The following is a 15492-nucleotide window of genomic DNA, read 5'->3' as shown; positions in this document are numbered from 1 at the left end:
ATATCATGATCCGCTCACATGGCTGGCATCACCAATTCAAAGGCGATTTCGCTGTCCGCGCTGTCAGAGTAGGACACAGTGATGCATCTGAAGCATTCCCTGAAGTGCCTCCATGGTTCTGTCACAATCTCCTCCCGAAATTACTTAATTTCCTGTCATCTTCCAGCACATCACTTCCAATGTAATGTCACGTGCGAGTTTTAAAGTGCTCCTTGTGGCTCTGCCGTGTACTTCTGTGTCCAAGGGAAAAGTAAGCTCCCGGCTGGGGCAGTCTCTCTCACAAAATCAGGACTGTCCCCACCATGTACCTTGTACATGCATGGCTCCGCACACTTCATACACACGTTTCCACTTTGAATGGCTCGAACAGACACGGCTCCGCTCCGTACACCTCACACCCACACACGTCTCCGCTCCATACACCTCACACACACAGCTCCGCACACCTCATACACACACGGTTCCACTTTGTATGCCTCGTACACACAGGGCTAAACTACGCACACGTCACGCACACATGGCTCCACTCCATAAAGCCCGTACACATGCGGCTCTGCTCCGTACACCTTGTACACATGCGGCCATGCTATATACACTTTGTACACACATGGCTCCACTCTGTAAACCTTGTACGCATGCGGCTTTGTTCCATACACCTCAGACACACACGGCTATGCTCTGTACACTTCGTACACATCTCCGCTACATACACCTCGTACACATCTTGCTCCGCTCTGTACACCTCGTACGCATGCGGCTCCACTCCATACACCTCGTACACATCTTTGCTCCGTACACCTTGTTCTCATCCGGCTTCGCTCCGTACACCTCGCACACATCCGGCTCCACTTCGTACACATCTGGCTCCACTCCATACACATCCGACTCCGCTCTGTACAACTTGTGCACACACATCTCTGCTCCGTACATCTCGTACACACACAGCTCCTCTTCGTACACCTCGTACACACATGGCTCTGCTACATACACCTCGTACACACACAGATCCACTCCATACACATCATACACGCACAGCTCTGCTACATCCACCCTGTAAACCCCTTCTGACCCCACACAGAAAGTTTACCTCATCCAGCACAATGACAACCAGCAAAGCAGAGTCCTGTAGACACAAAGGCTCCTGATCATGTGACCCCTGACTGCTCCCCTCCTATGACCTCATCACAGGTCCTGTGCACACAGAAAGAAAAGCCTACCGATGGTCTTTGCTGGCTGTGAGGAGCTGCGGGGGGGGGGCTCTGGGACGGCAAGGAGGGGGAGGGCCCTGTGGCTTATCTCCCTGCAGTGGGGGGGGAATCCCAGGTGGGCAGGGCAAAATCAGGACTTTCCCGCAAATTCAAGTACGGTTGAGAGCTATAGCGTAGCTCCGGGTGGACCCCCTCAGAGCGTGCCCCCCCGGTAGCTACGCTACTGCGCTATACATTTCATAATACACTGTTGGGGGGACATTTATCAAGACCGATACGTTATATTACAGTTTTGATATCTCCCTTGCAGGTGCACGATGTCCCAAAGTTAATCATAGGGTCAAACAACAGAAATCTTCAGTGCATGTCCTGGCAGTGCAGTGCGCAATCTTCCTCCCCCCTTATTTTTTTCCGTAATTCTCTATGTGTATGTGCCCAGTGGCATGAGGTAGTGTACTGTGTGAGTCTTACAACACAGTGAGTGTTATAAAGAGGAAAATTACATGTGTAAAATAAAATTAGTTTAAAAATATTGGTTGCATGCAGTTTCAAAACTATCCAATATTTTTTTTTTGCTGTGTTACATTAAAGCATTCCACATCAAGCCACAAATATTAATTGCTTTTAATAACATATTGTAAACTAATATCTTATCTAATATATAAAGCTCAAAGTGTGTATGTATGTATGTATGTATGTGTGTATGTATGTGTGTATGTGTGTATGTCCGGGATAGGCATCCGCACCATCGCAGCTACAGCCACAAAATTTGGCAGTCACACGTCTGGACCCCGAGAGCGTCCTAAGGTATGTTGTGAGGCAAAATTTTAACCCCGCGCATTCCAATTTACCAAACAATTTTGCCCCTATCTACATACTGGGGAAAAAGTGTGTGCGTGTAAAGCCCCGCCCCTCATTATGATGTCATAATGCCCCTATTTGCATAATGGGGAAACAGTGTGTGCGTATCAAGCCCCGCCCCTCATTATGATGTCATAATGGTTGCCATGGCGACGCTGATGTCATCATAGATTGCAAGCCCCGCCGCTCATTATGATGTCATAATGGTTGACTATGGGATGGAGGATGTGTGATGGGTATATGGGCACTGGACTATGGGATGGCGGATATGTATGATGGGTATATGGGCACGGGACTATGGGATGGCGGATATGTATGATGGGTATATGGGCATGGGACTATGAGATGAAGGATGTGTGATGGGTATATGGGCACTCGACAATGGGATGGCGAATATGTATGATGGGTATATGGGCATGGGACTTTGGGATGGAGGATATGTATGATGGGTATATGGGCATGGGACTATGGGATGGAGGATATGTATGATGGGTATATGGGCACGGGCCTATGGGATGGAGGATGTGTGATGGCATATGGGCATGGGACTATGGGATGGCGGATATGTATATGGGCACGAGACTATGGGATGGAGGATGTGTGATGGGTATATGGGCACTGGACTATGGGATGGAGGATATGTATGATGGGTATATGGGCACGGGACTATGGGATGGAGGATATGTATGATGGGTATATGGGCACGGGACTATGGGATGGAGGATATGTATGATGGGTATATGGGTATGGGACAATGAGATGAAGGACGTGTGATGGGTATATGGGCACTCAACTATGGGATGGCGGATATGTATGATGGGTATATGGACACGGGACTATGGGATGGAGGATATGTATGATGGGTTTATGGGCATGGGACTATGGGATGGAGGATATGTATGATGGGTATATGGGCATGGGACTATGGGATGGAGGATATGTGTGATGGGTATATGGGCACAGGACTATGGGATGGCGGATATGTATATGGGCACGGGACTATGGGATGGAGGATGTGTGATGGGTATATGGGCACTGGACTATGGGATGGAGGATATGTATGACGGGTATATGGGCATGGGACTATGGGATGGCGGATATGTATGATGGGTATATGGGCATGCGACTATGAGATGAAGGATGTGTGATGGGTATATGTGCACTCGACTATGGGATGGCGAATATGTATGATGGGCATATGGGCATGGGACTATGGGATGGAGAATATGTATGATGGGTATATAGGCATGGGACTATGGGATGGAAAATTTGTATGATGGGTATATGGGCAGGGGACTATGGGATGGAGGATATGTATGATGGGTATATGGGCACGGGCCTATGGGATCGTGGATATGTATGATGGGTATATGGGCACAGGACTATGGGATGGAGGATAATTATAATTTGCTATAACTAACGACAGTTGGTTACTATGCCCGGGCAGCGCCGGGCTCTTCAGCTAGTAACATATAAATGTCTGCCTGTCTATCACCCTACCCGTTCCCTCTGTTCCGCTAATGACCTAAGACGGAAATCCTCAATAATCCGAACCTCCCAATCTCGTCTCCAAGACTTCTCACGATCTGCACCAATGCTCTGTAATGTTCTACCAATAACAACTGGATAAATTACCCATACCCACATTTTAATCATGCCCTAAAAACGCATTTCTTTAGACTTGCCTATACCTCACTTGACATATCTAACTATCCCCATTCTGCCCCTTACAATTTATTTTCCAAAAATATCTGGTCCCTTGTATCATCTCGTTGCACCCTCCATGATCGTAATAGCACTTTATCTGACTTGTACAGACCCTGGCTGTTGACCTGTTCATGAAGCGTTATGTGAATCCCCTATTTATTATATTGGTGGCTGGACCATATATGAAGTCTCTTTTTAACATTTACCTTTTGTTCCCCTAATTTCCTCATAGAGTGTGAGCTCTTGCAATCATGAACTTCACTCTTCTTGGTATCTGTTACATTTTCTGTTACTCTGTATTGTCTAATATTGTTTGTACATATCCATTCTGAATTGGAAGGCTATGTCCACATGTTGCGGATTTGTTGTGGATCTGCAGCGGTTTTTCTGAGCAGAATTGCAACAGATCCACAAATGATTACTAAAGCAAGATTGATCAATAGCATTACCGAATTTCTGGAACATGGTGCATAAAATTCCGTCCTGATTCGCAGCGTTTTATTTTCCGCGGCATGTCTATTATTTTGGTGCATCTGCAGCATTTTTCACCCATTGACTTTCAATAAGGCACTCAAATCCGCAACAAATCCGCAGGTGTAACATTGTGTGCGGATTTCATGCTGATTTCACTGAAAAACTGCAGCAGATTTTTAAAAAGCAAATGTATCAGAATGAAGAAGAGTATGTGGGAGGAGAATCAACAATGGAAGGAAGACTTGAACAACGTTATTTTTTTATTAATTTTTTTTTTCCCATAGTACATCTTTATTAACGTAACAAATCTGCAGACTAAACCACATCCAAATCTACATGTAAATCCACATCAAAACCGCATGAAATCTGCACAAAAAATGTGTGGAATTTCCACTGCGTTTTCTTCCAAGACATCCATAATACGGGCAGAATTTTCTGCAAGCAAATTTGCAATGTGCTCATATAGCCTAAAGTGCTGAGTCACGTTTTTTTTGCTATATTAATAAAAGCTATTATTATTATAAATGTATAAAAATCATAAAAAAGCCTATAACTTTCAGCCATACAGTACACTTGGTTCAGTTTTTATCCAATACTTTTTTGCACTTTTGCAATGATTACATCCATCATTATCGCATGATGGTACAAATCACAGGCAATTTATTACATCACAGTCCTATAGTTGCTTAAATTGTTCTTGTTGTATTTTTAAACAGATTTGAAACCATGGAGAAAAAATCAGACGTGTTTGCAAAATATGATGAATTTAAAAAGGAGCTGAAAGAAGGTATGCATTGCATTGGTTCTCTGAGTCCTCTGACAAGGTTAAAAGGGTTATCCAGTTTTTAATAATGATGAATCATGATCATTCCTCAGGATAGGTCCTTATTATCAAAACGGTGGTTGTTTGGTACAACTTTTTGAAGAGGCTAGGTGATTGAACCCTGACCACCGCTGTCTTTTCTTAGACAGGTGATGCCACGGTAAATCGGTCACAAATCTTTGTTGCACCTCAGACTTATTCCTGTCTATGCACCTTAGGCTACTTTCACACATCAGGTTTTCGGCGTCAGGCGCGATCCGGCGTCGTGCCGGAACGCCGGATCCGGCAAATGTTTAGTAAAACCGGATGTGACGGATCCGGTTTTCTGCCGGATCCGTCTTTTTCTTGACAGACAAAACCGGATCCATCTCATCCGGTTCATCCGTTTTTCTATCCGTTTTTCGACGGATTACGCCGGATCCGGTTTTTAAAATTGACCCTTGTGGCCTTCCGAACGGGATTGGCTACTGGAAAACTATATATAGCATGTTCCTACAGCCCTTCTTTGACAGGTTGTAGAGGAGAAAGTGCAGGTTGGAGAGAAGAGCAAGTTACTGGCGAAGATGGATGTTGTCATTGGAAATATTTTGAAGAATTTGGCGGATTTTATAGCGGAGGCGAATCGTTTGAGGGTGATTGTTCTGGAGAAGGAGAGAGTGAGACAGCAGCGCATCAGGCATCGTAGACGACGTTTGTGGATCCACCCCATCACAGCCAAGAGAATGACGCGTGGGGTCTATTCTACACTCTGCATGGACCTTCGACGAAACCCGGATACATTTTTTGGATATGTTAGGATGAAAATGGAGAATTTTGATTACTTGGTGGAGCGCATTGCACACCTCATAAGAAAAGCGGACACCTATTGCCGTTTCTCTGTTTCACCCGCAGAGCGTCTGATGGTGACTTTAAGGTAAGCCACATTTATTGGATGTGATCGCATCAGAGCACACTTTCACTGCAATCTTGTTGGTGGTAGTTTGTATCTCCAAGTGTTATAGCTCAGTTTTGGTATGTAATGCTGTGATTTAAAACTAATTTATTGTTTTTTAATTCCCCACAGATTTCTTGCAACTGGAGAATCCCTTTCGTCACTGCATTTCCAGTACAGACTCGGGATTTCCACCATATCTGGAATTGTGAAGTACACATGCCGTGCACTGTGGGACTCCTTAGCTGAAGAGTTTTTACCAGAGCCCACAACAGAGAGGTGGATTGAAATTGCTGACAAGTTTCAACAGATATGTCAGTTTCCCAACTGCTTGGGCGCTGTGGACGGGAAACATATCCGCATTGTAAAGCCAGCTGGATCGGGATCGGAATATTTCAATTACAAGAAATATTTTTCAATTGTCCTCATGGCCATCGCTGACGCGGAATACAAATTTATTGCGGTTGATATTGGGGCCTATGGCCGCTCCAATGACTCTCAAGTTTTCAAACTGTCTGCCATGGGGCGTAAACTGTATGGAAACACCTTCCAGTTCCCACCACCTAGACCGCTGCCGCAAACATCTGGTCCACCTATGCCATTTGTCTGTGTAGGGGATGAAGCCTTCCAGCTGTCAGAACACCTTTTGAAACCGTACTCTAGCAGAGGATTGACAAGACCAAAACGCATTTTTAATTACCGCCTCACAAGAGCAAGAAGAATGGTTGAATGTACCTTTGGTATTCTGACAGCCAAATGGCGGGTCCTATTGACTGCGATCAACCTCAAGACAGAAACTGTGGACGAGGTGATCAAAGCGTGCGTGGAACTCCACAATTTTGTTATCTGCAAGGAACCCATTTCCATTGAGGACACCTCTGAAGAAACCACCTTGCAAGATTACCATGACATTACCACTAGAAGTTCTGTGACGGTTTCAGTAATGAGGGACAATTTTGCACTATATTTTATGTCACCTCAAGGCAGAGTACACTGGCAGGATGACAGAGTGTGAAAGATTTGTGCCCTAACCAAACTTGTGTACCTTCTGTACCAACAGTATATACCTTTGCCAACCAAAGTTGTCTATCTTGTCATGGTCTCTATTTTTAGCTTTAGGCCACAGGTGTGTACCTGGTTGTGTTTTATGCAAAGTATTTCACCTTTTAACAAAAGTTGTGTACATTGTTAGGAAATCACCAACAATAAACACAACTTTTTAGGTGAAATACTTTGCTTCAAACACAACCAGGAACACAACTGTGGCAAAAAGCTAAAATTTACCCACAGTTATATACCTAGTTTTGAATACCATTTCACCTTTTAAATACCCTGTATTTAACCTTTTTCGCCGCAGAAAGAAATGACAGACAACCAGTGTAAAATAATTTAACTTTTATTGAAAAATGTTTTTTTTAGTAAACTTTTTTAAAATTTTAATAAACTTGTTTAATAAAGCTTTGAAACCATAAAACTGGTCATTTTTATTTAAATACACACATTATAAATCTGTGTAGTGTGTGGTGGAAATACTGCTGGAGGGGCTGCGGGACACTTCGACACTGGGAGTGTGGAGAGAGGACTGGGATCGTGGTGGGGAAGGAACAGTTAGAGGTGAAGGTGTGGAAAAAACTACAGAATGGGTGGACATGTGGGAAGCAGAAGAGGTGGTGGGTGGTGGAGTGGAGGGTTGGGCAGGGACTGTAGGAGCAGATGATGTTGATGGCAAGTTGTATGGGGAAGGAGTTTGGTACGGGGCAGGTTGCTGGAAGTGGGGAGATGTCTGGTACGGGGCAGGTTGCTGGAAGTGGGGAGATGTCTGGTACGGGGCAGGTTGCTGGAAGTGGGGAGATGTCTGGTACGGGGCAGGTTGCTGGAAGTGGGGAGATGTCTGGTACTGGGGAGGTTGCTGGTACTGGGGAGTTTGCAGGTACTGGGGAGGTTGCTGGTACTGGGGAGGTTGCAGGTACTGGGGAGGTTGCTGGTACTGGGGAGGTTGCTGGTGCTGGGGAGGTTGCTGGTGTTGGGGAGGTTGCTGGTGCTAGGGAGGTTGCTGGTGCTGGGGAGGTGGATGGTATGTAATAGGAGGAGGAGGATGGAAAGTGGCTGGAGGGGGTGTAGATGTAATAGGAGGGGGAGGATGGAAAGTGGCTGGAGGGGGTGTAGATGTAATAGGAGGGGGAGGATGGAAAGTGGCTGGAGGGGGTGCAGGTGGAGGAACTACTGTGGTGGGAGGAGGAGGTTGGGAGGTAACTTGCTGGAGAGCAGCGTGGCATGAATGCATTACATGCATCTGCTGGGCAGGAGAGAGCGTTTCCATGCGCTCCACAACAGACCTGAAAAAGGTGTGGTTTGGTGAAGATCTTGCTTCTGAATGCATGGTTTGCAGAAGTGTCTTCACCTCCAGAATGCTGGAGTTGATCTGCTGATAGCCTGCGGAGATTTGCTCTGACAAGACTTTTAGACAGTTCTGGAAAGATGCATTCAGATGCAAGAACTCTGGCGCATAAGTCTTTTCCTGACCCCTCTGCCGCTGCCGCCCAGTACCCGCAGGTGTACTAGAGGTGGCAGGGGCAGAAGGGTGGGGTAAAGGGAAAGCGATCTCCTCACCAGCAGCTTCATGTAATGTAGGCGGCCACGATGCTCCTGTGCTGGTGGATGGGACAGATGGGTCGAATGTGTGGGAAGGCTGGGAAGGTGCAGATGTACCGGGGCGGTTGAAGTGTCCCTCGGTGCCGGTCTCCTCAGGGATCGCCTCAGAAGGGTCCAATCGTGCAGGCTCCCGAGTGCTGCTCACCGTGCTGTGGAATAAAGAGAAAAAAAAACAATTAAAATAGTGACATGGTATGGCCCTGGCTGAAAAAAAAAAGTTACATCTAAACATTTTTTTGTCACATGTGGTGTGTAATATTTACCTTCTGGTGAGCATTGTCTCCCGGAGGAACGACAGGGCTCGTGCGTACTTGTACTTGCTCCTGCGTCCTCCAGATCCACTCGGGGCCCGCATCTCTTTATTGAACTCCTTCTTGAAACGATCCCTCACAGACCGCCACCGCTTCACAATTCTCTCCCCTGAAACGAGAAAGGACAAAGTGGTTAGTATACAACATCAGTGTTTCCCAAACTCCAGTCCTCATGGTCCCCAGGGGTCATGTTTTCAGGATTTCCAAAGTAAATAGAAATCCTGAACACATGATCCGTGGGGACCACGAGGACTGGAGTTCGGGAAACACTGGTTTAAATCAAGCAACCGGTACTGTATATACTTACGCTCTTTAATCTGGGCCCGAGCTTCGAGGTCCTCCCAGCGGTCCACAAGGAGCGAACAGATTTCCTCCCAGAGTCGTCGGGTAACGATAAGGTCAGCGTGGCGGCGGTCAGCCATATTCCAGAGCGGCTCCCTTTCTCTGACGAGATCGATGAGGCGGTCCACATCAATCCCTCCATCCTCACCGTCAGAGTCGGGAGCACGCTGTGAAGGCTGTTAAAGAAAAAGACAAAAATAACATAATTAGCCTCCACAAAAGAAATGAAATAAAAAGTGCAAAAAAAACAAAGCAAAAATATTTATACTTACACGCTGGTGACCGCCGCGTTGCTGTCGCCGACGACCCTGGGAGGCACTGCGAGGACCTCTTGGCCGAGCACCAGATTGGGAAGACTAGAGAAATAAACAAAAAATGTTATGTCTTTGGATGTAGGCATTTGTTTGCTGTGTGTGGTCTGCAGAACATTGTTTTCTATGTGTTGTGTGTAGTGTGATGTTGTGTTTCTGCGTTTGATGCAAAAAACTTACCAATTGTGAGCCCACTCCAAGTGTCTGTCCACCCCTTCCTTCTTCTTCTGGGAGCTCCTCTTCATCTTGTGATTCCTGTTTTGAAATAAAAGGCAATGAATACACATATATTACAGAGATGATGGATTTTGGAAATAAAAACTTACCGTCAAACGCTGACGATGCGAGGGAGGGCTCCCAGAAGATGTGCTGTCTTCCTCATGGCCAGACTCCATGGCTGTGGGTGGTGTTTCTGCTGCTGCCATTGCTGCTGCTGCTGCATCTATTGGGTGGCTGTTGAATAAAGAGAAACAAAGGGCCAATGAATATCTTGATATTCCATAGCCCTAGTTTGGAGGAATGGGGGATTTGATAATTACCGTCTCTCATCTGCTGCTGGACTCCCCTCCCGTTGTTCAGCATGCTGCTCCATTTGGGGTGGTGCTGATGGTGCTGCTGCTGCAGATGTCTGCTGCCTTCTCCTGCTCCTGGTTCTTGGCTTGCGTGGCATGTTGGGTGTGGCTGAGGGTCCCATTGTCTTGCTTTTATATATGTCCTGTGGGCAGAGCTACTGAGCATGCTCAGACCAAAGAAACCGGATCCGGCCGCTGGATCCGGCTGTCGCCGGATCAGGTGCATTGCGGTGCTCATAGGCTTTCATTGTATGAAAAAGCCGGACACGCCGGATCCGGCGTGTCCGGCTTTTTCGCCGGAGACAAAAAATGTTGCAGTAGCCGTTTTTTCCAGACGCCGGATCGCGTCACATTGCCAGATCCGGCGAAAATCGGATGAAACGCATGGCCATCCGGCTCGATCCGGCTCTAATGCAAGTCAATGGGGGGGAAACCGGATCCGGCATTGCATTTCGCCGGATCCGGTTTTAGTCCAAAGCGCTGGATCGCGCCTGACGCCGAAAACCTGATGTGTGAAAGAGGCCTTAGCTGTAAACTCAGCAAAGCAACCATACAATGTATGTGACTGTGCATGGTGAGCTGATCTGCAACCTGATAATGATGACCTTATCAACAGGATAACTCATTATTATTAAAAAGTATAAAAACCATTTAAACAGCTGGAGTGCTCTGCAGGAATAATGTTTAAAATTGTACAAATTGGTGATCTTTTTACACTCGAAGATAATGTAGCAGATTTTTGCCAATGACCACAGCACCTTCTCCCAATCACTTACAGAATCATTTAGGTGTTCATTGGCAAACTTCAGAAGGGCCTGCACATACACCTACTTGAGCAGGGGGACCTTGCAAGCACTGCATTATTTTAAACCTTTACGGTGTAATTAGTTACCAATTGTTTTCTTGGTAACTGTGGTCCCTGCTCCACTGAGATCATTAATAAGTTCCCCCATGTAGTTTTAGGCTGTTCTTTCACCTTCCTCATGATCAAGTACACCCATTTTGTATTTCTTACATTTTCTTAGTATTGCATCAACAGTTGTCTCCATCTCACCTAGCACCTTACTTATGGTTTTGTAGCACATTCCAGCTTTGATCAGTTGTATGATATTGTCACTGACATTTTTAGAAAGCTCTTTAGTCTTGCCCATGTTGTAGAGGTTACTGTCTGACTTATTAATTGAGTCTGTGGACAGGAGTCTTTTATAAAGGTGACTATGTAAGACAGCTGTCTTTAATGAAGGTAGAAATTAATTATGAGGGTCTAACTGGTCTGTAGGAGCCAGAACTCTTAATGGTTGGTAGGGGATCAAATACTTACTTCTCAATACAAAATGCAAATAAATTTATACAGTTTGATTTTCTGGAATTACTTTGGATATTCTATCTCCTAATGTTAAAATTAACCTACCTTTAAAATTATAGACTGTTCATGTCTTTGTCAGTGTGCAAACTTACAAAATCAGCAAAGGATCAAATACTTATTTCCTCCACTGAATATACCAGAAATGGGAAAATGTGTAACAGGAAGGGGAACATATATGTCATGATGGGGGATCATGTGTATCACTATGGGAGATATATAACTGGGTGAGGACCATATACAGTATACCAGGATGGTGGACATATATATATATATAAATCTGGGCGAGATATACCTGCCCTCATCCACTATTCCCACATGATTCTCACATATCCCCCCCCCCCTTTGCTCAGACCACTCCGGTCGAGCAATGACACCCGCCAAACAGTGCACTCGGGACAGGGCATCTGCATTTCCCATCTGTACCCCTGGGCGGTGCTCCACCGTAAAAGTGTAGGCCTGCAGGGCAAGGAACCACCGGGTCACCCAGCTATTCCGTTCCTTGTTCAAGTGCATCCACTTGAGAGGGGCATGGTCAGTGATCAGCCTGAACTTTCGGCCCACCAGGTAATATTTGAGGGCCTCTAGAGCCCACTTAATGGCGAGGCACTCTTTTTCTACGACTGCATACCTTTGCTCGTGTTTATTCAGCTTCCTGCTGAGATAGAGGACTGGGTGTTCCACTCCGTCCCTCACTTGTGAGAGTACGGCCCCGATACCGGTATCAGAGGCATCTGTTTGTACCACAAACTCGCTGCAGAAGTCCGGAGTCACCAGTACGGGCTGAGAGCAAAGTGCCCGTTTTAGGCTATGGAAGGCTTCTTCAGCCGCTAAACTCGATTTAATCATGACGGAGTCTTTCCCTTTTGTAAGATCCGTCGGGGGGGTAGCGATGGCTGCAAAATTGGGTATGAACCGGCGATAATAGCCGGCGATCCCCAGGAAGGCTTGTACCTGCTTCTTGTTGACAGGTTGCGGCCAGTCCTGAACTGCCTGAATCTTATCAACCTGGGGTTTAACAACACCCCTCCCAATTACATACTCCAAATACCAGGCTTCTTCTAGCCCGATGTGACATTTCTTGGGGTTCGCGGTTAGACCTGCCTCCCACAGGTCGTCAATCACAGCTTGTACTTTCTGGAGATGAGTCTCCCAGTCCAAGCTGTAAATGACAATGTCGTCCAAATAGGCCGAAGCGTACCGCCTATGTGGCCTCAGGACTCGATCCATCAGTCTCTGGAAGGTCGCCGGTGCTCCGTGCAGTCCAAACAGCATATACACATACTGAAATAGACCTTCTGGGGTAGCAAATGCCGTCTTTTCTCTGGCAGCCTCCGCCAGAGGGATCTGCCAATACCCCTTTGTTAGGTCTAGGGTCGTAATATACTGGGCTTTTCCTAACCGATCTATTAACTCGTTGACCCAGGGCATAGGGTAGGCATCAAATTTTGAGACCGCATTCAGTTTCCTGAAGTCACTGCAGAACCGGATGGTGCCGTCCGGTTTAGGAATTAGCACAATCGGGCTGGACCAAGCACTGTGCGATTCCTCAATGACACCTAACTCTAACATTGCCTTCACTTCTCGGGAAACGGCTTCACGGCGCGCTTCCGGGATTCGGTAGGGCTTTACGTGAACTGTGACACCAGGTTCCGTTACAATGTCATGTTTCATTAGCGTAGTCTGCCCGGGTTTTTCTGAGAAAAACTTTTGGTTGTGAAGTAGAAACTGCCTGACCTCAGTCTTTTGCCGCTCCGAGAGAGTCTCTGCAACCCATACCTCCGGTACGGTATGTGAGCAGACGGGACGGGCCAGCTCCGCTGACAAGGCAGACCGATCTTTCCAGGGTTTTATCAGGATTCCGTTTACCTGCCTGGTATACTTTGTAGTTTACTTCACCAACTCTTTCCTTAATCTCAAAGGGGCCCTGCCACTTTGCCAGGAACTTACTGTCCACCGTGGGGACCAGGATCAACACCCTATCTCCGGGTGCAAACATACGGATCTTGGCGCCCCTATCATAGATTCTTTTTTGGGCTCCTTGAGCCTGTATCATGTGTTCTTTGACAATAGGCATAACAGCCGCAATAAGGTCCTGCATTTGTGTGACATGATCTATCACTGTTTTAAACGGTGTGACCTGACCCTCCCAGGTTTCTTTTGCAACGTCTAACAGTCCGCGAGGACGTCGGGCGTACAATAACTCGAAAGGCGAGAATCCCGTGGAAGACTGGGGTACTACCCTGATGGCAAAAAGCAAATACGGAAGTAAATAGTCCCAGTTCTTCCCATCCTTGTCTATCACCTTTCTCAGCATCTGCTTCAGAGTTTTATTGAACCGTTCGACCAACCCGTCTGTTTGAGGGTGATACACGGATGTGCGTAACGGTTCGTTTTGTAACAATCGGCAGAGCTCCTTCATTACCCTGGACATAAAGGGGGTCCCCTGGTCGGTGAGTATCTGTTTTGGTATACCGACCCGACTAAACACATGCACCAGTTCCTTGGCAATCGTCTTGGTGGCCATGTTACGCAAAGGGATGGCCTCCGGGTAACGAGTGGCATAATCCAAGATGACCAGGATATGTTGGTGTCCACGTGCAGACCGTGGAAGGGGCCCAACTAAATCCATCCCAATCCTCTCAAACGGGACTTCAATAATAGGTAGGGGTACCAAAGGGCTACAGAACCGGGGCTTAGGTGCAGAGGCTTGGCAGTCAGGACAAGACTCACAATATACACGAATATCGTGATGCATGCCTGGCCAAACAAAACAGTGTAATATCCTTTCGGTGGTTTTCTGGACTCCCAGGTGACCTCCCATCACATGTCCGTGGGCCAGGTCCAGCACCTGCCGCCGGTAGGGTTTTGGCACGACTAATAGTTGCACCGTATCTTCCCCCTTTTTCTCTATCTGATAGAGTAAATCATTCTCCAGAACCATGTAAGGATATGCCAGCCTAGAGCCAGGTTCTACGGGTACCCCATTTATCACTTTTACATTTGTCCTAGCCTGAGAAAGGGTAGGATCCTTTATTTGCTCGCTTTGGAAGTCATCTTTCTGAACTTCTAAATCCGGCAAACGGGGAGGTGGACGGCTGTCGGCCTCCTCCTCTTCCCCGGTCTCCTCCGTATCACCCGCCATGACTGAAAACGGGAACTGCAGGTCATTTCCCGCAGACACTTCCCCCGAGTCTTCCGGGGAGACATCTTTCAGGGGTTCGAGACCCCTACGCACCCTGGGAGAAGAATCATGTACACTATTACCCGAGGGCATCAACTGATTCTCCCACAATTGCCAGAAGTGGGGAAAATCCCGGCCCAGGATAACATCATGCAATAACGCCGGGACGAGTCCCACTTTATCTTGCACAGACCCATAGGAAGTAGTAATGCATATGACCGTGGTGAGGTACGAACAGGTGTCTCCATGCACACACGTTACAGAAAATTTGTCTGATGGTCCAGTCGGGGCTGACACCAGACTGGCCTTCACCAGAGTCACCACACTTCCCGAGTCTAACAATGCCACCACATTTTTGCCATCAACAGATAAATCACACAAGTGTTTTTCCACATCCTTTTGACCGGCATTCACACTCACTACCTGTGCAACCATAGACATGCGGTTTTTAGAGTCTGTGACGTCGCACTGCATGGGTTCAGTAGTGACCGGACAGTTCGCAGCAATATGTCCCATCTCTTGGCAGCAGAAACACCTAATGGGCCCCTTGCTTAGACCATAGTTCGTTACTCTCGGCCTCGCAGTGCGGGCAGTCCCGTTTTCCTCCCCCACTGTCTTAGGGATTTTTCCATCTCCCCTACTCCCTGGAACAGTGTTACCGGTTCCACGTGGAGATGATGAAGAACGAGGTGGGGTAGCGTTGTCTCGGAGTCCTTCCGCCACGGAGTAACGTTCAACCAGATCCACCAGTTG

Source organism: Dendrobates tinctorius, unplaced genomic scaffold, assembly GCF_039654945.1.
Source record: "Dendrobates tinctorius isolate UK_male_01 unplaced genomic scaffold, ASM3965494v1 ptg000012l, whole genome shotgun sequence".
NCBI lineage: Eukaryota > Metazoa > Chordata > Amphibia > Anura > Dendrobatidae > Dendrobates > Dendrobates tinctorius.
Note: the sequence above shows the minus strand (reverse complement) of the source record.